At 43.7% G+C, this 24,342-nt stretch overlaps 1 protein-coding gene across 3 annotated transcripts in view; it reads right to left on the reverse strand.

The window, feature by feature from the left end:
* PLPPR1 (phospholipid phosphatase related 1) overlaps positions 1 to 24,342 on the reverse strand; it is a 167,959-nt gene that overhangs the window by 131,310 nt on the left and 12,307 nt on the right. Inside the window, exon 2 of one of the 3 annotated variants that reach the window (XM_075931390.1) lies at positions 22,907 to 23,090. The exons of the other annotated variants lie outside the window; for them this stretch is intronic. The gene's annotated coding sequence lies outside the window, so the exon portion shown is untranslated. The remainder of the gene's footprint in view (positions 1 to 22,906; positions 23,091 to 24,342) is intronic. 3 annotated transcript variants of the gene reach the window in all.

Genomic DNA, 24,342 nt, shown 5'->3' on the forward strand with positions numbered 1-24,342 from the left:
CCTGCTTCTGTTGTTCTTAAAAAACATTTTACTATTACCGGTACTTTGAGTTTTTTGCTAGCTGTTCTTCAAACTCCTTTTTGGCTTTTCTTATTATATTTTTACACTTAATTTGACAAAGTTTATGGTCCTTTCTATTTTCCTCACTAGGATTTGACTTCCAGATATCTTTTTATCTGTCACTGCTTCTTTTACCTGATTAAGCAAGCCACGGTGGCCCTTTTTTGGTTCTCTTACTGTGTTTTTTTATTTGGGGTATACATTTAAGTTGGGCTTCTATTACGGTGTCTTTGAAAAGCTTCCATGCAGCTTGCAGAGATTTTACTTTTGTCACTGTACCTTTTAATTTCTGTTTAACTAACTTCCTCATTTTTGTGTAGTTCCCCAGTCTGAAATTAAATGCGACAGTGTTGGGCTGCTGAGATGTTTTTCCCACCACAGAGATGTTAAATTTTATTACGTTATGGTCACTATTTCCAAGAGGTCCAGTTATATTTACTTCTTGAACCAGATGCTGCGCTCCACTTAGGACTAAATCAAGAATTGCCTCTCCCCTTGTGGGTTCCAAAACCAGCTGCTCCAAGAAGCAGTCATTTAACGTATCAAGAAATTTTATGTCTGCATCCTGTCCTGAGGTGACATGTACCCAATCAATATGGGGATAGTTGAAATCCCCCACTATTATTGAGTTGTTTTGATTTGATAGCCTCTCTAATCTCCCTTAGCATTTCATAGTTACTACTACTGTCCTGATCACATGGTCGATAATAGATCCCTACTGCTATATTCTTATTACTAGAGCATGGAATTACTATCCATAGAGTAATATGGTCCCTTGGAGTGTTCTGTCACAAATCCAAATTTCTGTATTACTCCAAAGTATCCTACTTTGATGGGGAACCAAGCAATTTCCCTTATTTCTCTAGGATTACAGTTGAAGTCATTGTTAGCTCATAAAGAGACCCACTTCGGAGAATTTGCTAACAATATGGATAAAGCAAAATAAGCTATTCCCCAATTAACAAAGGAAGTTAATGAGTCTCGAACAATCCTTGGTGTGGATGATGGATTATAAAGATGGATACAGAACAGAGATTATTTTCATGATTCTAGGATTCAAATCTAACAGGCATTATTAGCAAAGACCTAGAGAGGTTCCAAACACTGATGACAATAAAAATATATATATGGATATGGTGTACATCCCAGAAATATATCAAGAGTATTAACTCTATGATACTCCTCTTCCACCCCGAGTGGGGGAAAGTAGTGCTGAAACTATCTCTACAAACATCTGACCATTTACATCCATACCAGTGTCACAGAGTTCATTTTACATTTCACCCTGTCAAAGGTGAGTGTAGCCTATAGGGCTAGCCTGCTTGCTTGCCTGGTGTAGGGGAGCCTGCACGGCCCTGCCTTGACTGAAATAATAATGTCTGCCTTGACCACAGAATGGATCTCTAACAAGCAAAACCCAGGCCTGTCTCTAGTCTGGTGTATGTGAGCACGCAGGCAAGGCTCGGGGAAGCTTTGAGAGGCAGGAATGTTTTGCACAATCATGCAGATACAGCATGGTACTGGGAGACCACGCCAAAGACATCAGGAGAAATCTAGTACTGGTACTTCTATTTCTGAAAAGCCAAAATTACTGATACAGCCATAAAACTTAATCACGCACATATTTGGGATACATCCTTCTACTCAGGATGTTGCAAAAACTAAGGGCATTGGTCATTTTAGGTATCTTACACAATACATAATTAATTGGTAAATATTATTTGAGTGACCAAGCCTTGCTTTGCTATAAAATGGGCTTAGTAAGAAGTATCGATGGGAGGGAGGGAGCAGGACTGACCCACAGGGTCCTGCTCCTTGTAACTAGAAGTAACAACTCCATTCACGCTGGCTGCAGCAGTGCATGGCGTCCCGATGGGTGGGAATCAAAGGGACCATGACCTCCTGCCTGGTACTTTAAGTAGCATACGGGTGAAGTGTAAGTGAACTAGGCTTAATTACTGTATTATAATAAATCTTCTGTTAATTGCTTTTGCATTGTTTTTGTGCTGTATTAATTGCTTTAGATGTATAGTATTTAAGGTTTAAATAGTACAGGAACTGTTTGTTTTTAAGGCTTGTAAAACTTAAACAACTATATTAACTGCTTAAAGCTTGCAATAAATAAAAAAGTGGCTAAGTCCCTCTGGAATGTCCTCGTTTCCCTCGGATCTAAAAATTGAACCACATGACACCTATAGATATATAAATTTATTATTTCCTTATGGTTTTGATTATACATTTGTTATAATAAAGTTTCAGTAGGTTTATATTGCAAGGGACTTACAGGCCTAGCAAAACTAGCATGCACATGCCTAGGTCCTTTCACCCAGATAGCAAAGTCAATGTGCATATATTTGGGCCTTTCACCTAGATAAAGCAACCTTCAATGGCATAGGGGGTTTCGGGGACTTAGGAAGTACCCCATTACTTAGAAAAACCCAAAATAACTGGTTGAGACCAGACCCAATGACTAGGTAGGAAAGAAGTAACAAATGTAATAGACAACCACAAATATAAATAAAGAGAAGAGAAAACATCTCTTATTGAATAGGAATCAAACATGGCAACGTAACGTAATATAAAAATGGCATCTGCGCCTCGGGGTGATAGGCGATGATATACTTCCTGGGGATGCCAGAATGATGACCGCTGGTGATGATGAGGAAGGTGATGGCTAACACCTCAGGTTGTTCTAGACGGAATGGTGTTAGTATATGGTATGGAAACATACCTGTACATTGCCTATCTTATGAAACTGGGGTGTTTGTGACTGTGCTAAATGTAATAATACATGATATTTGTAAATATACAAAAGTTGCTATAGAGTGAGGGTTGCAACTGTGTACATCGGGGTTCCAAACCATAGAACAATTCAATACTGGGCCTGATCCTGGCACAAAGGACCCGTCAACCCTAAAGACGGTGACTGCATATTCAAAAGACAGGATAGTCCTGTCTTTCGTTTCAGCAAGACCAGACTAACATGGCTACATCTCTATTACTATTCTGCAAATTTAAAAGTAATTTTAGATCAGGCAACAGTTCTGAAGAAGCACCGTGAAAAAGTTCCAGCTGTGTCAAAAAAAAAAAAAACTCAACTTGTTTAAATGAAACATTTTGACCCATCCAAAATTGTTTTATCCCAGAATTTTCTTTAGTGAGGACTTTCTTAATTTACAGGTTTCATTATAACAGCAGAACAAATTTTGAAATCTCAAAATGCTTCATGAAACAGAATTTCTATCTTCTGTGTAATATAATGCTCTAATATACACATTGTATTGTGTGTGTTTACATGTAAATTGGTCAAAGACAAAAATCTTTCTGATTATTAGCCAAGGCAAATTGACCACCAAATGAAGACCATATCAGATTACTATTAAATATTTAGTATAAAAGTATCGTAAGCACAGAGCCATTATGTATTTTTATATCTAAATAAAAATACTACTTGAAAATGAGTATCTTATAACGGAAGCTAACGGGAATTGGTTGTTCAGTTGTCATTCAGTAATTGGGTAATATTTAAACATTTATTACAACATCTGTGGAAATTCTCTTTTGACTCAATTACAGCTTTGTTACAAAGGCTGGAATGTGCAGACAAAAAGCTGCTCTTATTTGTTGTGCTGGTCTCTAAACATTGCTATGAAGCCAACAGAATAAATATTTTGACATCCTGTTTACAACTGGTAGCAGCTGGGAGTTGCAATGGGGCTCTGCTGTCCTGATAAATGTTTAAATGCATTATAAAAATAGAATCATTTCCTAATTATTAAAATACATTATTGCAATTCCTTCTTTAAAATTAGTTGTGAAACATCTCCTGTGCCAAATTCTCCTCTAATTTACATCAGTGCAAATCCAGGTTTACAAGACTTTAAATCATAGCTGAATTTGAGCTCATAACTTATATTTATGTCACAAACGCCATCTAGGTCATGACTGGGGATTGATCCAGAAATCTCCCAAAGTAAAAATCACAAGCCTGTATAGCTTCAGTTGAAGCACTAAGTCCCATAGATGGTTCAACAGGTTCATATCACTGAGCACAGTGGGGTGTTTGTAACATACACTTAACGCTTGAATGTGAAATTCAACCCTTTATACGCATTCACCACAAATACTATGGACCCTTTAAACTTTATTTTTAAGGTCTAGATGGGACTTAAGTGATGCACAGAGCCTAGTGCATTGCATGAAGTGAATTTCACCATAAAAGCATAAAATATATTTGGCCAAATTCAGTCTAACTTATATCCTGTGCAATTAGACTGGCCCCAATTCAATTCCTAGCAAAATATAACTGAAGTGAAAAGAATCATGCCAGGGAGACAGAAATAATAGAACCCAGTGACTGTAGAGGGATTCTACAGGATTCAAAGTCACTCTACTTGTCTTTAGTAATGTCCTTAATGATAACAAAAACCCAGGCCCACTAACAGGGGGAGAAGGGGCAAAGGAGGCAGATGCCATGGGGCCCGGGGATTCAAAAGGGCCTGTGATTCTCGGCTGCCACCCTTCCCACAATAACTGCATCAGCCAGAATCCTAGACCCCTTAAATTGACACTGGAGTGTAGCAGTGTCCTCCAGGTGGCTCTGAGGGCCGCCGTAGAGCCCCTGCTACCCGAGGCCCTGCCCCTTCCAGGAGAGTGGAGCTGTTCCCAACAAGCCCCCTCATGCCAAGGGTCCCAGCAAGGCTGTCAGCCCCCCTGCAAAAAACCACTTGTCCCTATCAACTACTTAAAAAAACTGTACAAATCTTACAGTAGGGACATTTTTCTCATCCAGTAGGATGTGTTATTTATTACTTAGCACTTCTCACAAGCTCCTCCCTTGCTCAAGTCCCCAGAATTACACAAAGTCCCCAAAATTACCCAGTGTGCTACAGGATGAACCTCTCGAGTCTGGCACTCTTGAGACCTGACCATTGCCAAACCAGAGAATTTTCTGGAACACAGGAGATCGATAGTGTCTAGCAGCATTACCCGCACCTCCATGGCTCACTGTGCTCTGAGAAGACATTCAGGGGTAAAATAGAGCTAAATAGCAGCACACAACACTGAGCCAGGACTGGTGGCTGTAAACAAACTTTATGGGCCCGCAGGAAAGCTGGCCACACCCATGATAAGCGGACATCTGGCTAACTAAAATCATGCTGGATCAGGGATGCAGCTGGACTAGAGAGGCTCAGCCTGTATATTATCTCTATCTAAGCACACTTCCAACTCACTCACCTCCAAGTGAAGAAGGGAAATACGAGGTTATGAGACACTGGAGGACTGCAGACTACAGGTGTAAGTGACTAGTCGACTACCCAATAAGCCTAGGCTTAGCCTAACCTAGTCACTACTCAACTAGTCACTTCCTCTCCCCCTTGCTACATCTGTATCAGAGGAACCTAGGCAGGGGAGCAGGAGCCGATGCTGGGGGGAGCCAATGTTGGGGGGAACCGTGGAGGGGAAAAGGAGGCAAAGGCGCAGTGCGGGACTTGTAAATTTCAAAGGGAGAGGCGCAGCAGTCAGGACCTGGTATGGGTTCCCTGCTGTGCCTCTGAAATGTACAAGAGCTTCTCATGGCTCTTGTACGTTTCAAAGAGAGAGGCACAGCAGGATAGCAAGTGTTCCCCTTATCGTCTACTCAATTATCTGATTAACCTAAATTTAACATCCCTACTGCAGACCAAGAATTAGAACATGGCAGAGATACATTAACTGAGACTACCTGGAGGAAATTAATCAAGTTCTGGGGAGGCACAATCACTTGAAAAGATGGGTCCCCCCAGTTCTTACTGATGCAAGTAGTCCCACAAAGATAACCTGAGGCTGTCTCTTTGGGGAAGGGACTGTCTTTTGATTCTGTGTTTGTGAAGCACCTATCACAAAGTGGTCCTAATCCCTGACTGGTCTCAATACAAACAATGAGCAACAATTAGTCAGGGTCAATTCTGCAGTCTTTAATGACATAAAACTATCAACTCTAGTGGTAATTTTGCTTCAATAAAGGAGGATTGTGTCTTCTTTACCTAGGCCAATTCCCATAAACATATGACAAGAGTTAAAACTAATCTCCATTTTCTATGGGATGGCAATATTTAAATCAGACCCAAACTAAAATAAACATGCCAACAGCACGTACCAGGAGTAGTCATTAGGCAAACCACGGACCAAATCCAGACTTCTAGAAGCTTTTGGAATAGACCCTGAAATCTTTTCATTTATTTATTATTTTATGATTTTCTCTGGAGTCTGGATCTTGGCCAAGAACTTTGAACCTGACAAAAAAATTACTGACTTTTCTTGGCATACACTCTACTTGCTGGTTTGCGTGTTTCCCCTAGAGTTTGGTTACCATGCCACAGAAGATGTTCTCTTATAAAAACAAGTCAACGGACTGAACTTTTGCACAGGTGAAATGTGTGCTCCAGTCATAGTGTACCAAAAGCTGAGCCTGTGCAAATGGAGTCTGTTTGGAGGCCTCTACTGGGAGACTAGGCCATTGTGTATTGGGTAGAAACGGGCATTTCACTGGGATAATTTTAAACTGATACAGACTTCATGGGTGCCCAATTAACCATTCCAAATGTGAACACTTGCCAAGAGTGTTACTTGCCATTCTTATAATAAGGTATGAGCCATAAGGGAACATGTAGCCCAGGCATGTAGCCCAATGGCACTGCCTTTCTCCCCCCTAACTCTGTGGGGGAGGGGTCATCCAGACGAAAATTCAAAAAGGTCAGCGAACCCTAGAAACCTAATAAATCATGAGAAAGGTTGTCCAAATTCAATATACTGCTGGGTTAGCCAACCCTAGTGTTAAAAATACAGACGAGTCGTGTTTTAATAAAGAAGTAGATGATTGTACACACAAGCTGGATTGCCAATGCATAATACAGCATAATAGCAAAGCCGTGCGGACGGAGCAATACACTTTTTTCCAGCTTCTTTGTTAGGTTTGAATGATAGAAAGTGACAGAGTGGAAAAAGCTTCCCAAGCCTGACTATTCACTTTCTTTGGAAATAAGAAATCATTCAGCCTACTCTCTTTCAAGCACGTAGACACAGCAAGCTGCTCGTTCTTAAATGTACTGAAACGTGTCTCGTCCCAGAAATAGAGCAGAAATGTGCCCCTGATTCTGCATTCGACATCCAAACAAGGTGGAAAGATGAAAGGGATGCCACTTGAAGACCACTGCCCTTTAGATTGGAGAACACGTAACCCCCAGCGTGACAGTGGGGGCCACTCTGCAATTCAAAATTGTTTTCATCTTCGGCACAGTCAGGGTAATGAGACAAAAATGGATTAAAGGCAGGATCTGTGACGGAGAACAGAATCAGTTTTACTTGCCAACAGCTTAATAAGAGCATGCAGTTTTGCAGTTATTTCTGTACAATGTAACTACAATTTTCTGCAACTTTCCCCATTCTTTTGTTTTCAGGAAAAATAATTATATTACTACTGCCTTTCAAGAGATGCATGGCGGTTCTTGTTTAGCACCCTCTTGGCTGAAATAACATATTATTGTTGTCAAGTACCACAAAATCTTGCCATTATTATGGAAAGCCACATATCGATGAATGATGCTAACAGAAATGTTTAAGCTGAAATGCGAGAAATTTCAGAAAATCATATACAGGCAGAGCAGCCCGATTCTAGCTGAGTATATACAGAGAGATGTCTGGTTAAAAAAACCTATACCAGGATCATGTACTAGAAGCCAATCAGCCTCCTTCACGTTTCTAAGAGACTGCTCTGCAGTTCTTCTGCAAATGACATTGCGGAAGTGCAGGCTATGACTTGGCTGTGGGAGAAATGGGATAATCCGCAAGTCCTGTATTTGTGTAGATGTGGCTACCCCGAGCCAGTATAAATTCTGACAAGTGATCACTTGTAGAACATTAGCACGGAGTGACACCACCTTTACAGCATGTGGCTGTCCCTTCTGGCCCCGATGTTACAGCCATGTTGGCAGAAACCTTTTGCGCACTTTTGCAGTAATTAAATGCAAATCTAACCTTCAAAAAGACCCCAAGTCATTGCTCGTCTTGTTCCTAACCTGAGACCATGAAAAAAAAAAAAGATTAGAAATAGGGACTGGCTTCTAAATAAAGAAGTTTGTGTGTTGACATCTTAGCTGATCGCCTTTAAAAAAAAAAAAGCTATTCAGAACTAATCCCGCAATCTCTACCATGAATAAGGCACAATTGCAGAAGACCAAATTCTGCCCAAAGTTACACTTTTGCATCTTCACCAATTCCATGGAGATGAATGAGGGAAGACTCAGACCATGAAATCTGAGTCTTGCTTTGTAATTTACACCTTATCACTTACCTTTAAACTGTTTGCTTTATCGTTCAGTGTTCCCATCTTGTCAATAGCTCAAAAGACACATATATTGTATAAATATTTTAGTACAGTGTATGAACTGTACCATTAAAACTGCTTGGAAAAATGGTTCTATTAACATTCTGGTCATTTTTCTTTCCCGGAGTTCCTTAAAAACTAATATGGCCCTCAAGTTTAGGGCAGATCCTTGCTTGCGTAAAACAGCTTAACTACATAGATAATTTATACCAGATCTGTCCATGCTCAGTAAAATTTCAAGCAAAATCATCTTTATCCCCCTGTGACTTATATATTTGCAATGTATCTTTCATTCATAATTCCTTGTATTTTCCCTGTCACTCAGACTGTACGTGTCCATTATTCAAAGACAGATAAAATAAATACATAACTGTCAAAGCTGTTCCCCACTCTGGCACTCTGAATGCAGAAGGTGAAGGCCCACAAGAGAGCTTCAAAACCATCCTTCTACAGGCACTGATTACAAAAACTTCCCCCCAGAATCCTAATACAGGCAGTCCCGGGGTTACGTACAAGATAGGGACTGTAGGTTTGTTCTTAAGTTGAATTTGTATGTAAGTCGGAACTGGTACATATTGTAGGGGAAAAACTAGCCAAACATTTCTCCAGAGCTCAGTTTTATTCTCCCACACCTCACTTCCCTCAGTCCTTTATTCTCAAGCTGAGGTGTCTGCTGAGAAAAGCCGCTCCGCGTCTCCCTGGTCTGCTGGGGCGGGGGGCGCAGCTAGTGTGGGGTTGCCTCACCCCGTTTGTAAGTAGGGATCCGATGTAAGTCGGATCCATGTAACCCAGATCCATGTAACCTGTACACAGATTTGGGGGAATTTGTTGCCACCATCAAGTGCTTTTTGATCACTAAAAAAAAGCAGGGGTGAACACTTGAAACCACCTCCATGGGTATTCCAAGCTCTTTTTCCCAAAAAGAGCTTGAAAAAGAAAAGAGGAAAACAAGCTGAAGTCTTGGTAGCTGACCCCGCAGGCAGAGGCATGCAGATACACACAGACAGACCTTTCAGGACACAAGAATCAAATCCTCACCTTAAAAAAAAAAAAAAAAAGGTGATTTGTATTACAAAAACAGAAGATAAACTTGATAAATCATACTTGATTGCTAGATGTTACAGAGCAACCAAGGAAAATACATTAAAAAACAGAGAAAAGTCTCGGCACAATGCTTAGATGGTAATAAATGGGGAGGGGAAGCAGAGATTCACACAGAGCAGTTTAAACCCAACCACAAAATAATTAAAAAAAAAAATTACCCTGAATGCGACTGGACTCACATTTCCCTGGTACTCACTTCTAATTTTCTCTTTGTTCAATCCGCTTCCACGCCCTGAATTCCATGGGGGGAGAAGGGGCATGGTAGTCCTGCCTGGGTTTAAATCATTCTGTGCCTTTCAACTCCTGGTATAACTCTGTCACCAAAAGAAAGCAGGCAGGGAACCTATATCCAATTCAAATTTTAACCCTCTATCTCGACTGGCTCTCCCAGCCTCCTGGTTGACACCTTTACTAGGTACCTGAGATAACCCCTTAGTCCAGGGGTGGGCAAAAGGTCCTCCACAGGCCGGATATGGCCCAGCAAAGCGGGTTGATCTGGCCCGCATAGGCCCTGCCACTCCCTTGCCCCCAGACCAATTAGGACCTGGGGGCAGGGGAGCATGCAAAGCTTCCTCCCATCCTGCCAGGAGCACGGAGCGCTTTGAAGCACTGCGCTGCTCACAGGGCAGGAGGAGACATCACACGCTCCCCTGCCCTGCCAGGGGCATAGGTGCCTAGTGGGAAGTGGGGGGACAAAAGGGCTCCCTCCACCCCAAGACCAATCATGGTCTATGGGTGGGGAATCCCAGAAGCATCCTCGCCCCCGGCCAAAAATGATTGCCCACCCCAACCTTAGTCACTGGGTGCTGGTCAGCATTTCCCCTGTATACGACAAGAACAAACAAAGTAAAACAGAAAGGGGAAATTATAGAACGGGCCGATTGCGGATAGCAGTTATTCTGGATGTACCCTAGTGTAACTCCATTTAAATCACTGGAATCATGAAGGAGTGTGGCCAGGATCAGAGTGAGTAAAATCTGAACCAATGTTATTCCTATGGATTTGAAGGGGAATAATTGAAGACAGACTTTAGCCTAGCACCTGACTGGTCTGCAAACTAAGAGTTGATAGACAAAAACTGTATTAAGATAGGGCATTCATTTTAATGGGATTAGCCAGACAAAAAAACCATCTCCATCTGACTGTATAATACGGACATCTTTTCTAGTGACACATTCAGGTTCAGATTTCATACACGCGGCAACACTAGTCTTGGCTCCTAAAATGGGAATTGTACTTTTTATAAACTAACAGAGGCTGGTATCTGCTGCATTCAATACGCTGAACGCTGCATAAGCCCTACTGCTTCTAAAAATACTGTGCGGGTAGGTAGAAAACAAGGCTAAAACCCAAACACACGAGGAGTGCACGTAAGAAATAAAAGAGGAAATAAGGGTACCACGGAGTCATCAGTTGCACCCCACTGATTTTAGAGAACACGTTCTGGACATCTGACAGAAATCACCACGCAGTCTGCAGAAGCAGCACTGTGGCTTGATGCTATACCAGGTGAAGTGATAATGCAGGACACAGATGGATGTGGAAACTGACAGCAAGGCTGCCCCGCTCTTCCTCCTCCGTGCAGCCGCTGTAGAGCGCTCCCTCCTCCGGCAGCAGGTTAGGCTGTGGGAGGAGGAAACAGTGCTGGGGGAGAGGCTCCTTAGCAGCACCTTGGCCATGCAGTTCAGGGCTGGCTCTGGAGGCGCCATTGCTGCGGCCATGCACTCCAGGGCCGGCCCGGGAGGCGCTGCTGCCATGGCACCTCCGGGACCAGCCTCAGGTTGCGTGGCTGCAGCAGCAGCAGCAGCAGCACCTACGGCCTCCAGGGCTGGCCCGCGGATGCGTGGCTGCAGCAGCGGCGCCTCCAGCCTCCAGGGCTGGCCTTGGACTGCGTGGCCGCAGCAGCAGCAGCAGGGCCTCCCTCTGGGGCGGCCGGGAAAGCGTGGCTGCAGCCATTGCAGCAAGGGAGTACGAAGCCAGGAAAGGCTCCCTCTCATGCCCAGAACCCCTTCCCCCCCAAAACCTGGCACCCCCAGCTTGCTCCAACACCCTCCCTTGTTTTTGCAGCTTCTCTCCTGGCCACATCTTGCATGTTCCTGCTCCCCCTCCACCTGGCCAGACACCCTACTCCCTACAAGCCCTTTGAATAGAAGCTTAATCTGTTTCATAATTTCAATTAAATCTTTCTTACTAGCTGCAGGTGGTTCAGAAAATAGAGTCACTGTACCCAGCCTGCCTTTGCCTCTCCTTCCCCCCGCACACAGAACCGTGAATAACTTAAATCCCAGTGCGCCACTTCTGAAAGGTTGCCGACCCCTGTACTAAACCATAAGATCAGCACCTTAATGTATTTATTAATGAAGTGGCTTTAAGTAGGACTGCTATTGATTTTAAAGAGTATCACCAGCACTTGGACCCGTGCATAGAGGCGAATAAGTCAGATCTCCGCACTCCACCTCTGAAAGGTTGCTGGCCCCTGCCTTAGTGCAGTGCCCGGGAGCCAGAGACGCACGAGCCCTGTCAACTGCTTCTATTCAAAGGGCCTGTGCCTGCGGGGCAGCTGCCAGGCAACAGGTTAGCAGCAGGGCCAGGAACTGCCAGCCCTGTGATGTGAATTCTAAGCCTCCACCCCCAGACAACTCTGGAAGGAGGCTAACCCCCAGCACCTTCCTGTCTGCTCCAGGTCCCTTCCATTGTCCAGAAGTCAGGGAGCAGGGACCCCAGATCAACCAAAGCTCCCGGCAGGGCAGTTCTCAACCCCGGCCCCTTCTGCCTGAGGCCCCTCCCCCTCCACCCGAGGCCCCTCCCCTTCTGGGTCGGCCCGCGGCCACTTCCGAAATTTGTGAAGTGGCCCCCCCCTTCCAAAATTATTGTCCACCCCTGCTCTAGACAAAGGGAAACCTATATGGAACCTGTGTTTACAGCTGCTTTGTGCTCTCACGAGAACCAAAAAACTGCTCTCTTGTACCTCTGAATCAGGCCCTTTGGGATTACCAAAAGCAAACCATGTGGTTGAGTTTGCTTTTGTATATGGACAACCTGAAATTGCACAGCGCTCTCTACCTTCATAATTGCATTGGAGTAGAACTGGTGAGGAATTTTCCAACCATTTTTCCCCCCCATCAGAAAATGCCAGTTCGTTAAAACAGGCACTGTTGAAAGGAAAGTGTAGATAAGTTTAAAAAATGAAGCCTAGGTAGGGCAGAGAACATATGGTGAAGCTACAGAAGGTGAGGGTGGACCCAGCTAAAAACTGGGGTAAAGGCTGTGTTTTGTGGGGGGGGTTGGACTTGGATACTCTTCAAGGGGTGGACTTTTTTTTTATTAGTGACTTCACCAAAGTCACTGCAGTAACCAAACCATCATGCAAGGTTGGGAGATCTAATCTGAGTGAAGGAAAACAGAGGCATCAGCTACCCACAAGCCATTTCAGGTAAGTGGTATTGTACTGACTGAATTAAGGGCAAATCTCCTATCAAAGCCTTTGGCGGCTTCTAGTTTTTAACATTATTTGAATTGCCAACAGAAGTATATGGCTAAACAGGTGATTAAATATTTCATAGAAATCTGGAGATATCTTTCTGGACCTGGAGGCCTTCCAGAAACCAGAGATTCAATAACGTGCACTTCTTCTGCTACTTCCTTTGGAGCTCAGTGCAAGTCATAGAAGTGAAAGAAGCACAAACCTCTTCAAAAATGTCTCAAAGGTTTTGATGGGCAAGATGATGTAGCTTGGAAAGACAGAGGTCCCTTATAATTAGTATTTTCATGTATTGTAAATGGAGAAGCAAGCTAAACTTGGTTTTTTAATGTCTCTTCTGTTGAACTAAAAATAAAAACAACAACAAAACCCCCAATCCAAAAACCCTTCTCTTTAAAAAGTAAGAGGGCTCCCCAGATCCAAAAGTGCTCTCTCATAGTTTTGTTTCGTTTGCAAGTCTATGCCGTTAGCACCCACTGATGTCAACAACACCAGTAAATACATAGTACAAGGGAGAATTTGCCCTTTGTGTGTTAGATTAAAAAAAAACCTGCTTGTAAACTGCCCTCCGTCAAACAAGTCAACAGTGGTTATTTTATTCCCCTTGTCTGATCTTGTGTTTTCTGAGGCTTGGGAAGCTTGTACTTCTCTGATTAGGACAATCAGACACTCTGGGTGAAATCAATGGCACATTTCCCACTGACTTCAGTGGAGCCGCGATTTCACTCTCTTATACTTGGATTGAAGTGGACTCTGCCTCTCTCGCCTTGTGCCAGTACTATTTTCAGCACGAAACTGTTGATTAAGCACATTGGTAGCCATGGCTTCATTCATATGACAAAAGCGGCGAGGAGTCCTGTGGCACCTTATAGACTAACCGAAGTGTTGGAGCATAAGCTTTCATGGGCAAAGACCCACTTCGTCAGCTGCATGGACCCACTTTGTCAGATTGCAGATTCAGACTAACACGGCTAGCCCTCTGATACTTGATTCATATGACAGATCTTTATTCAGTATAAAAGGCTAAGATAATTCTGAACCTGATGTAAGTGCCTGGAGACCCTCTTTTGATCACATTAATAAGGAAGAGACTTGGTGATGAGTGAATTGAGTTAATCAAATAATACAGACTAAATTCAAAACCAACTTATTTTGCAAGTCAAAGCTAGAGGGTGACTAATAGATGGCTGTAGAAATAAAGCTACGCACCCACAACTTTTCTTCTGATAAAGGAAAAGGAAATAAAAATGATAAAACTGGTAGCATGCTTTTCTGGTCTGCTAAATCTGTAATGCTTATAGGCACTGATTCAGCCAAGCACTTAAGCATGTGCTTAATTTAAAACCCTATTTAAGTCCTACTGAAGTCAGTGGGATTACTCCCTCGCTTACCTTAAAACACAAATAAGTGCTTTGTTGTACTGGGGTTATAGTTTTCACACAGGATTTTATCTAACTTTTAAAAAAAATATAGAGCAAATACTCTCATCAGAAGTTAGGATAACTATTTTCTTTCTGTAGCAGTGGCTTATTTTATTATATTGATACAAAATTTTCTCTTAATTCTTAAATTCTTCACAGATCCATTCCTATATGCTTAATGCAAGGCACCTAATGCCATATTCAGATACCCAAGGCAAAAGAGGCCTGATTTTGAGCATATGCAGATCCCAGTGACTTCAACAGAAGGTGAGGACATTCATTGCCTTTGAAAAAAAATCATTCTACGTTTATCGAGGCAATGAACTATGAAGTTAGATTTAGGCAGCCAGATTTGTGCCCTGATTCCTTTTTAGCTGAATTCCATTATAAACATATTGTTAAATTATCTACTCCATGAATTATTCTAGTTATTGCTTAGGCAAATGGTCCAGACTAGTTTCTTTTGCTATACCCCTTGACCATTTACGATTCAACCCATGGGATATGTCTGAGCCCTTCTGAATTTCTGAGTTCCCCAACTGAGAACAATAACTTCAATTTCTGTTCTCGCAGCAACCGTTTTTGAGCTGTTTTTTAAGCAGTGCTTTTTTTTTTTTTTTTAAACCTGCATTTGTCAGAGACGAGCAGATAACTGGCAACAAACCAAGATCTGTGAACCTATGTTCCCCTCTGTGTGTGGAATAATTATTGTCATGTGCACCAGGGCGTGTGCAGATGTGCACCACCAATACATGCTGCTGGCTGTGGTAAGCTGTGGGCGCTCTGCCAATCAGCTGGGTAGCACCTAAAACTCTCCTGGGCAGTCACCCAGCTCCTTAGCTTACAGGGAACACTGCTGTTAACTTCTGATCGTGGAATACCTGGCAAGGCAAGCCTCATCAGTGCAAAGAGGGGCAAGATTTTTCACATAACTAATGCTCATGAGTCTATAAAGCAAATTTCTATAAAGCATTTGGATTAAATTAAAAATGGAGACAGACATAAAAAGGTTTGCTACATATTGCAGAAAAAAAACTAACGATACACAATCCTGTAAATGAAGGTCACATATTGTAAGCTTTAAAAGGACTCTGGAATTTGTTCACAAGCCAGCCAAATGAGAAACCCCAAGCTTTCCCTGCAGAGACACAAATGTGAGATTTAACAGATTTGAATGGCTCAAAGTCCTGTGAAATTCACTGAAATGAAGCAGAATTTTTCAAAGCTATGTACTTATACCTTATTTACAGCCAATTTTAATTTAGTGTAAACTGTAATTTCCCATTGTACCCAGGACCACCCTGGGCCCGGGAGCGTAGTGCTGCCCCCGGGCGGCGTAGGGCGCATGCGTGGGCCTGCCCGTGGGGCGCAGGCCTGCCCCCCCCAGGGCGCACGGCGCATGCGCAGCCCAGCCCGGCCAGCGCTGCTGGCGCGCACGCTGGGCCATGCAGGGCCCTGCAGCTGTGGGAGGAAGGGTGCTGCTGCCCGGCGCCGCGGGGCTGGCGCTACGGGAGCCGGGCACGCGGCTCCTGATGGCAGCTGTAAGGGACGCCGCGCGCCCCTTACAGCTCCTATCAGGCGCCGTGGGCAGCTGCCTGGCTCGCCCATGCCTCTGTACGGCCCTGATTATACTAGTAGCATTTTATCATGGAACACCACACCAGCATTGTAACATTGCAATGTTTTATACTAGTACTTTCCAGTAGAATTTTTTTCCTGGCTCTTTCTTTTGAAGACACTTTACTTGCTTTTGAGATGTCATATATGGATTTTAAATCTATCCCTCCATACTTCACTCATTATTGTGGTAAATGAGCATTTGGTGCGGCATCCCCGAATGAATGGCATTTTAAAATATGACAATGGTACTCTATCTAGTGCCGTATGTTAAAAAACACTCAATGTTGTTTTAACTCTGCTCCCATTGACGTCCACAAGAGTTTTACTATTGACCGTAATGAGAGGAGAATTAGGCCAACGCTGAATGCTTTTGAAATTTCCATCCGTCAAATCTAATCTGTGTTCAAGTCATACCTACGTGACTTAACACTTGCACACTGTGGCCCAAAAGCATCCTCTAGCAACACATTGTGTGATTACGTCTCTATTGTAATCTAAAGCAAGTGTATGCTACAGATTTATTTATAATTCTTAACAACTGCTTTCCAAACAGATAACACAGCCGGATTCCTGGGGGCAGGAGAACTTTCCCTTTCATGTGAAGGGCTGGAGCGAATATTGAATTAGATTTCCTGTGCTGGACCAAGGTTACATGGGAGCTGCAAGCTACCATGCTATGAACAACAGTGTGGCTGCTGCAGTGTGGGTGTGTCTTGGGCTAGCGATTCCAATATAGATCTAGGGGGCTAGTTGCCTTGTACACAGCTGGCTATCTTATGCCACCGCCCGTATTGCAACATCCACAATCCTACTTTTAGGGCAGTAGCTACTCCCAGCTGCAGTGCAGGCAAACCTTAGGCTATCTCTATACTTACAGAGAGATTGATGCTCTGGAGATTAATCTTCCAGGATTTGATTTAGCAGGTCTAGTAAGGACCCGCTAACTTGAATGCTAAGGGCTGCCCCACTGGCTCCGTTACTCCACGGGGTTGCGAGGAGTAAGGCAAGTCAAGAGGAGAGTTTCTCCCACCGACCTTCTGCAGTCGGGCTGCCCCAGAAATTTGGTTTAAGGTACGTTGACTCCAGCTTCACAATTCTTGCAGCTGGAGTTGCGTATCTTGAATCAAATTTCTCCTCCAGTGTAGACCTGGCCTAAGACCAGAATAACCCCTGATACAAAAACATCCAAACTGCATCTCTTTGCACCAGTCTGGCCCCTGGCACCCTGGGGGATTCATCCCAGGAACTGCAAGATGGCTGCACCACCATCTGTCCTGGATGAGACTCCCAAGGGGATGGGGAAGAGAGAAGAAAGGCTCCCCTTGAGTCTACTGGTTAAGCATTCAGCACATTCCTTATCTCCCAGCTGTGCTTCCTGCCTAGCAGTGCTTTGCTCCAGCTCCTCTGAGATCCCAGTAGGGAAGAAACTGATGGGACTCTTTTGCAGACAGGCAGGCAGGTTAGTACGGACCCTGGGCCAACTGGGCATTGTGCGAATTTCATACACAAGCACCGTAATGGTATGTTCCAGTGTATTCTTTGGGTCTGCAAAGGAAGCTGCAGTAACCTTCTCAAACTCGCTCCTAAAAAGGAGCTGCTACTCCCACCTACTGGGTCATTTCCCAGCTGCCTGTTTTCTCTGCCATTGCGAAGCTGTAATGTTGCTGCTCTTGTGTTAATGATCTCTTGCCATCATGGGAGTGTAAATGCCTTGCAAGTGAAAGATGCTTGCTTCGCCTCCTGTTTAACCCCCTCCGCTAACAGTCCTCATCCCGTGTTCCTAATGAGAAAATTCTTTGTTTAAGCAGAGAGGGGCAAAACGTTAAGCTTTCCATTCACATCCTCATTAGTTTTAATGCAGAGTGAAACCTCTGAGGTTCCCTACTGAACCTTTTATCTGCCACTGTTATTCTGGAGATTTCTGTAGATGAAGCCAAGTTGGGCAAATAGCACAAAATGTTCAGCATGGACATCAACTCGAATTTTAAAATGAATTTGCATCATCCGTGCTCCTCTTCCTTCTCCCCTCCTCCCCGCCTCCCAGTGACCGCATTTGGCTTACTTCATCATTCCCAGAACATGAATCCAAACACTCTTGTGGAACTGGCTGACAACATGGGCAAATCTGGGATTCTGATGGAAATTCAAGTACTGGAAAAGCATCAGCCAACACCAACACACATTTTTGGCTAAGGTGACACTAGGAGGCTGTGAAAGGCAGGGAACTGAACCCAGGTTTCCTGAGTCTCAGACTAGCACCTCCACCACTAGCCTCTCCTTGTATCAGAGGCAGCAAGAAGGGCTACATGTAGTCATTAGGATTAACCTGGCATATCAGTTAATCAGGTAAACAACCACACACTAACATCCCTAATACAGGCACAAGAAACTTCATCCTGGTTATGATTGTAGCCACTTATTATTCGGCTAGACCATGATGTGTTCCTTTCGCCTGATGCACATGACCTAGAAACGCATAAGAGAAATCCGGATTAACCAAATGAACAACCACAAACAAGAGATGAGCAATTAAAAAACAAAACAGATGAGGCTGAGTAGTCACCTTCAAAGAGTGAGGTGAAAGAAGGTCAGCTTTGCTGTGGTAATAATTTACCACCTATTATCAAGTCGAAAATAGGCTTACAGCAGTGTAACTGTGTTCTACTCTCGTTCCACTTCAGCACCAGCACACAGATCATGGGGCAAGATGCTCACCTAATGTAAATTGGCACATCCCCGTTGAACTCAGCCCTTCAACTCAGATCTGGTTCTTCATTCTCAAGGCAGAACTTTTTCATTACAGTCCAGAGGATGAAATTAGCCATGTCTCCTTGGAATCCCCATCCCCATGACGGAGGCAAACCACTTGATTTTGTTTTATTAGCATGCCAACTGAGAAGAAGTGTTCATTGTGAAATCAAAGAAGCATGACAAGCACATTAGGCGATTTGCGCTGTAATAAAGTTGCGGAAGGAGCAATGTCGGGAGGTGTCACAGCGTGGGTGCAGCACAAGTAGAAGACCACACAAAAGCAATCCTAGGAAGGCGAGAGGGAGGAGGACACAATGGTTGGAAGGATGGCTCATTTTGTGGCCTCAGCAGGGGAGAGAGACAACCTGAGTGGAACAAGTTAAAGCAAAGAGACCAAATGGAGGCGGATTTAAAACCCTGTGCCACTTAAGAAGAGGTGTGCGAGTTCCTTGACAAAGCAAAGGAAAACCAGTACAGGACACTGAGGGCCAGATGTTGCTCTCCTTTACATGCGTTCAGCGGGGCTGCACTTCTGTAAGTGAGAGCAAAGCGCAGCCTTGGTTATTCAATAGCCAAACACGGCTCTGGTTGCAGAAAGAAGAACTTGATTGTCAGCAGAAAATAATATTTGTAAAGCTAAACCTCAAGGGTTCTGCAGGAGGAGAAAGGTCAAAGAGCAGGCATTCAGAGATAAAGGGAACGATGACAAGGAGAAGAGACGATCAAAAAAAATAATAAAGTGCTGAAATATCTTATCCTACAGCCTTTATCTGGAGAGCACAGACCTTGGAAGGCAGAAACAATTTAGCTGCCAGTGGTTAATATGTCCATATGAAGTATTTGTTCATCTGAGGAACTGCATGACAGCCACGTCCTGCAACAGAACCGCTTTGTGTTAACAAAATAGAAGATGTCTCTGCTTCCTAAGAGCACACTCCTGTGCTGTGGATTAATGGAGTAGAAGGCCGAAGCAAGACAGTACATGGCAATATCTGAACTGAGTCAAAACTACAAAAGCATTTAGCCAAAACACACTTCAGATTTTGAACAGATCCTTTTTCATTTCTGATCGAAGCAAGATGTTACTGGTGTTTTCCATTTTGGTGAGAGAAATGTTCCTTTTCAAAAACTGAAACAAAAAATTCCTCTAAGCAAAAAATCTGTGGTTTTGATAGTGTTTTAATAAAGATTATTGAAGAGAAAGAAGATGGCCGAACATAGCGGGGTAGAACGTCTTTTAAGCTCCTCCCTGTATTAAGGGTAGTGTGGCCCTGCACTGCGATTGGACAGACCTAAGATAGGGGATAAAGCGGCTCCCAAACACCCCACAGAAAGATCAGCAGGCTATACCACCCTAACACCCAGGCTGGAGCCCCACCAGCAGCATGGCCTCATCTCATCCCTTCCATATCCCCCAAAATCCTGAGCAGCCAGGCAAGGCCCAGTCAGTCTCTCTCTCCCCAGAGACTGAAATAGCCCCCGTCACCATGGCAGCTCAGAGCCTGGGCCCACATTCTGAAATTGAGCCACTGAGGAAGGCAAACCTGACCAGGGTATTTTTCTCTTCTGTAGCTCAAGGCATGTTCTCTTCAGGACCCATGCAGTTCTGTTCTCTCTTCTCTAATAAATACACAATTTACTGACCCTAACTCATTTGTTTTCCCTTCCACACACAGTGCAGCGACTTCATTCTGTCCTTCCGGTTTCTTGTATCATATGCTCTATCCTAATAGGGATCCCTGTTACTCCAGTTTCTAACACTTGCGCCAACTAATGCCTTACAATAAGACTGAGTTAATTGTACAAGCAAATAGGGATATAAAAGCCCGTGTAATTGGTCAACTGGTTAAACATGAAGTTTACTTCGCATTTAATTGGTTAATCAATATTCCCTCTCTGCAGCCAGGCAAGGGCAGCCCACCGCCACAGCCTGCGCTTACAGCCCCCCAGGACCGCCGCTGGCGGTCGGGGCTGCTCCAGGCCCCCAAAGCAGCTCCTGTCCACAGTGGGCCCCACAAGGCTGGAATAGCTCCCTGCCTAGCCCTCACTGGCTAACAGGAACTGGTAAGTACCACTGATTAAGGATGAAGCTTTCCAGTCAACTAGTTAACCTTTCACATCCCTGCTAGCAAGAAGTACCTTGTATTCTACCACGTAATGAGTAAATGCTCCTCTTTAGACTGGCTTTTAAACAACTCTTTTGCGTTATTTCACAGAATACTAATATTTTAAATGGCCTTTTCTATGAAACTACTGCAAAGAGCATGCCTGTTCTCTACTAGCTCCAGAGTGAAATTCAGCATGAGGCAAAGACAAATAGGGTTTAAATGGCATTGAGAGGGACATAGCCATTCTGCTAAACTGTTGTGCAGGGATGAAATCCACCCATCGGACTTAATGGGGTTTAAGAGATTGATATGCCCCCGTGTGAATTCACAATTTAATATTAAATGCATTGCTATGCATATAGTTATTCAGCATCTTTGACAATTACCATTGCCAAAGACATCACATTTCTATGGCTGCGAATGCTGTTCGCAGCTATCGATAGTCTTTAGAACTGACAAAGGAATCATTTTATCCGGTAACCAACTCTTGTTGATCTCTCCGATGCATAAACATGTCTTTGAATACCTGACGCCATCTTGCTGAGTTATATGCCCAAGAAGCCAATCATCAAATTAAGTCATCTGTGATGAGATACATCCATCACAGCAAACACAGTGGCAGCAGCACTTTCGATTATATAAACGGACAGTGGGAGGGGGCGAGAAGGACTTTAGATAAATGAAACCTGACTATTTTAAAGGGACGGGAAACACTAATAACGTAAGAAAACATCAGTTATCTAAGAAAAACATCCTCACTGTCAAGGTAGTTAAACACTGAAATAAATTGCCTAGGGACACTGTGGAATCTCTATCCCTGGAGATTTTAAGAGCAAGTTAGACAATTACCTGCCAGGGATGGCCTAGAACAGAGATCCCCAACCTTTTTAAGCATGAGATCACTTTTTGAATTTAAGCACAATCCAGGATCTACCTCAAACCCAAATACCCTTGCCCCGTCTCCTTCCCACCCCTTCTCTGAAGCCCTGCCCCTACTCACTCCGTCCTCCCTCTCCCATCCTCACTCGCTTTTATCAGGCTGGGGGTAGGGTTTCGGGGTGCATGAGGGTTTCAGGACTGGAGCCAGGGTTTGGAATGCGAGCTCCAGCTGGGCACTGCTTACCACAGGGGGCTAAGACAAACTCACCCCTACCCTGACCCTGCACCACTCCCAAAGCAGCCAGCAAACTCTCTCCATCCCTGCCCCCCTCTGCTCTGTGGAGATGGGGTACAGGGTAGAGGGAGGGACACCCTGACATCAGCACTCCCCCGTCCTCTTCCTGTGCCCTGTACGGCAAGCAGAAGGCTCCCAGGGATGAGGGGCACCTCCAAGGCAGAGGGCAGGAGCAGCACGGCAGTGCTGAGAGGGGAAGATGAAGTGCCAGCACTTGATAGCCTCCTGGCCAAACCTCTCAGGATCACCTGTCAGAGGTTCCAAGATCTACCAGTAGATCCCGATCGACTAGTTGGTGATCACTGGCCTAGAAGATGATACTTAGTCCTAACTTAAGGGCAGGGGACTGGACACGGAGGCCTCTCAAGGTCCTTTCCAGCCCCATGATTCTATTATATTATTCAAACAAATAGGGCCATGTAAAGCAAGGAAAGTTCTGAACAATCAACTCATTTAAAAAAAGAAAACAACTGTCCTCCAGCTGGATCAGCATTCGTCCAACAGAAATGTTAATTGAAAACGAACAGTTAGGATGAGCTTTAAACACACACAATCAATTCTCAAAATATTTAACAAACAAAGCCCTGATTTAATCAAAAATACCATTACTGACAAGTTGACAAAGCAAAGCCCAGCTGGGACACCAGCAGTATAAAGCGCTCACTTTAGCGGCTTCATATCACTTTCACTCTATTTTCCTATGAATTGAGCTTATTGATGCTCCTTTCTTGGTGATCAATCTTACCCTGCAATTCACAACAACCCAAGGGACAGATGGGGAACATGAAGACAAAGGCCCATCTACGGAAGATGGCAGCTTACCTGCATTAATGTGCTCAGATGCTGCCAGCGTGACAGACTGACTCGCCACTAAGCACACACATTTTCTAGGGCAGCTTGTCAGTTCATGTCCTCCTAGGCCCAACTCTGCTAACTACGTTGAGGTATGCTGACATATGCATTGACACAGCCTTGGACACAGACGAATAATACAAATCCCAAAGTCCTGTCAGAAAACAATCAGAATAAGATAATTAAACTGCCTTCTGCCCTTATCAAGAAAACACACCATGTATTGTGCTCACACCCTCCACAAAGTCATTTTGTCTAACCTGAAATAGGACACAAAGCACCAGTCATTTGACAAATAATGAAGTAGGCAGTGTAATTAATTTTTCTGGATGTTCTGTAAGTGCTTACAGACTGCATGAGATTATTGAATGGGATCCCGCTACAAATGAAATAGCTGACCTTAAAATGGCTTCTTAAAACATCCTGTCAATATTGCTTCCAAAAAGATGGGCTTTAGACTGGGTGGGCTACTCTTAACTGCAGATCTTCATATATTGAAAAAAATGCAGAACAGCAAGACAGGACATGCAAATCCCGAGGTATACAGATCTTGCGGAAAAAGGAGTTTTTGCGCAAAAAGAAAATGTCCATGCTACTTGGTTTTGCGCAAAAACCCCAGAGCAAAAATAGATCAACAGAAAACATGCAAATGAGATCGTGACTCATGCAAACAAGTCCCTCATTTGCATATTTTTTGCCAAGAAAACTCGTAGTGTAGACGTAGCCTCAGTGAATTCTGCAGAGTGGGCTCAGGTGCTGAATTAGATATATATATAGTACATCCTGAGCTGGGTTGGCAAGATAGATTCACGTGGCCTCTTAAGTCATTGCTTAAAGAATGATCAAGTCTGAATGGGACATCTCATTTTCTTTGCTTTCAACTGCCTGTGCCCTTCTGTGTGTCAGACGTTTTCCACACTGTTTCTCAAATCCATGGGTCATTGGCAGCTATTGCATGTGCATGAGAGAAGTACTGTATTTGGCAACCTAATATGCATGATGGCCGATCTCTAGTCACTACTCTGACTGTAACAAAAAGCAGGACTATGCAGCACTTTAAAGACTAACAAGATGGTTTATTAGATGATGAGCTTTCATGGGCCAGATCCACTTCCTCAGATCAAATTGTGGAAGACAATAGGCATGACCATATATACCAAAGGGATACAATAAAAAAAAAAGTGAACACAAATCAAATTTCAGAACATAGGGGGGATGGGGTGGGGGGGGAAGGTAAATGTCTGTGAGCTAATGATATTAGAGGTGATAATTGAGGAAGCTATCTTTGTAATGGGGAAGATAATTAGTGTCTTTGTTAAGACCCAGGAGTAAAGTGTCAAATTTAAGCATGAATGACAGTTCAGAGGATTCTCTTTCAAGTCTGGTATTAAAATGTCTTTGAAGCA

This window comes from Pelodiscus sinensis, chromosome 6, assembly GCF_049634645.1.
Source record: "Pelodiscus sinensis isolate JC-2024 chromosome 6, ASM4963464v1, whole genome shotgun sequence".
Classification (NCBI taxonomy): Eukaryota; Metazoa; Chordata; order Testudines; family Trionychidae; genus Pelodiscus; species Pelodiscus sinensis.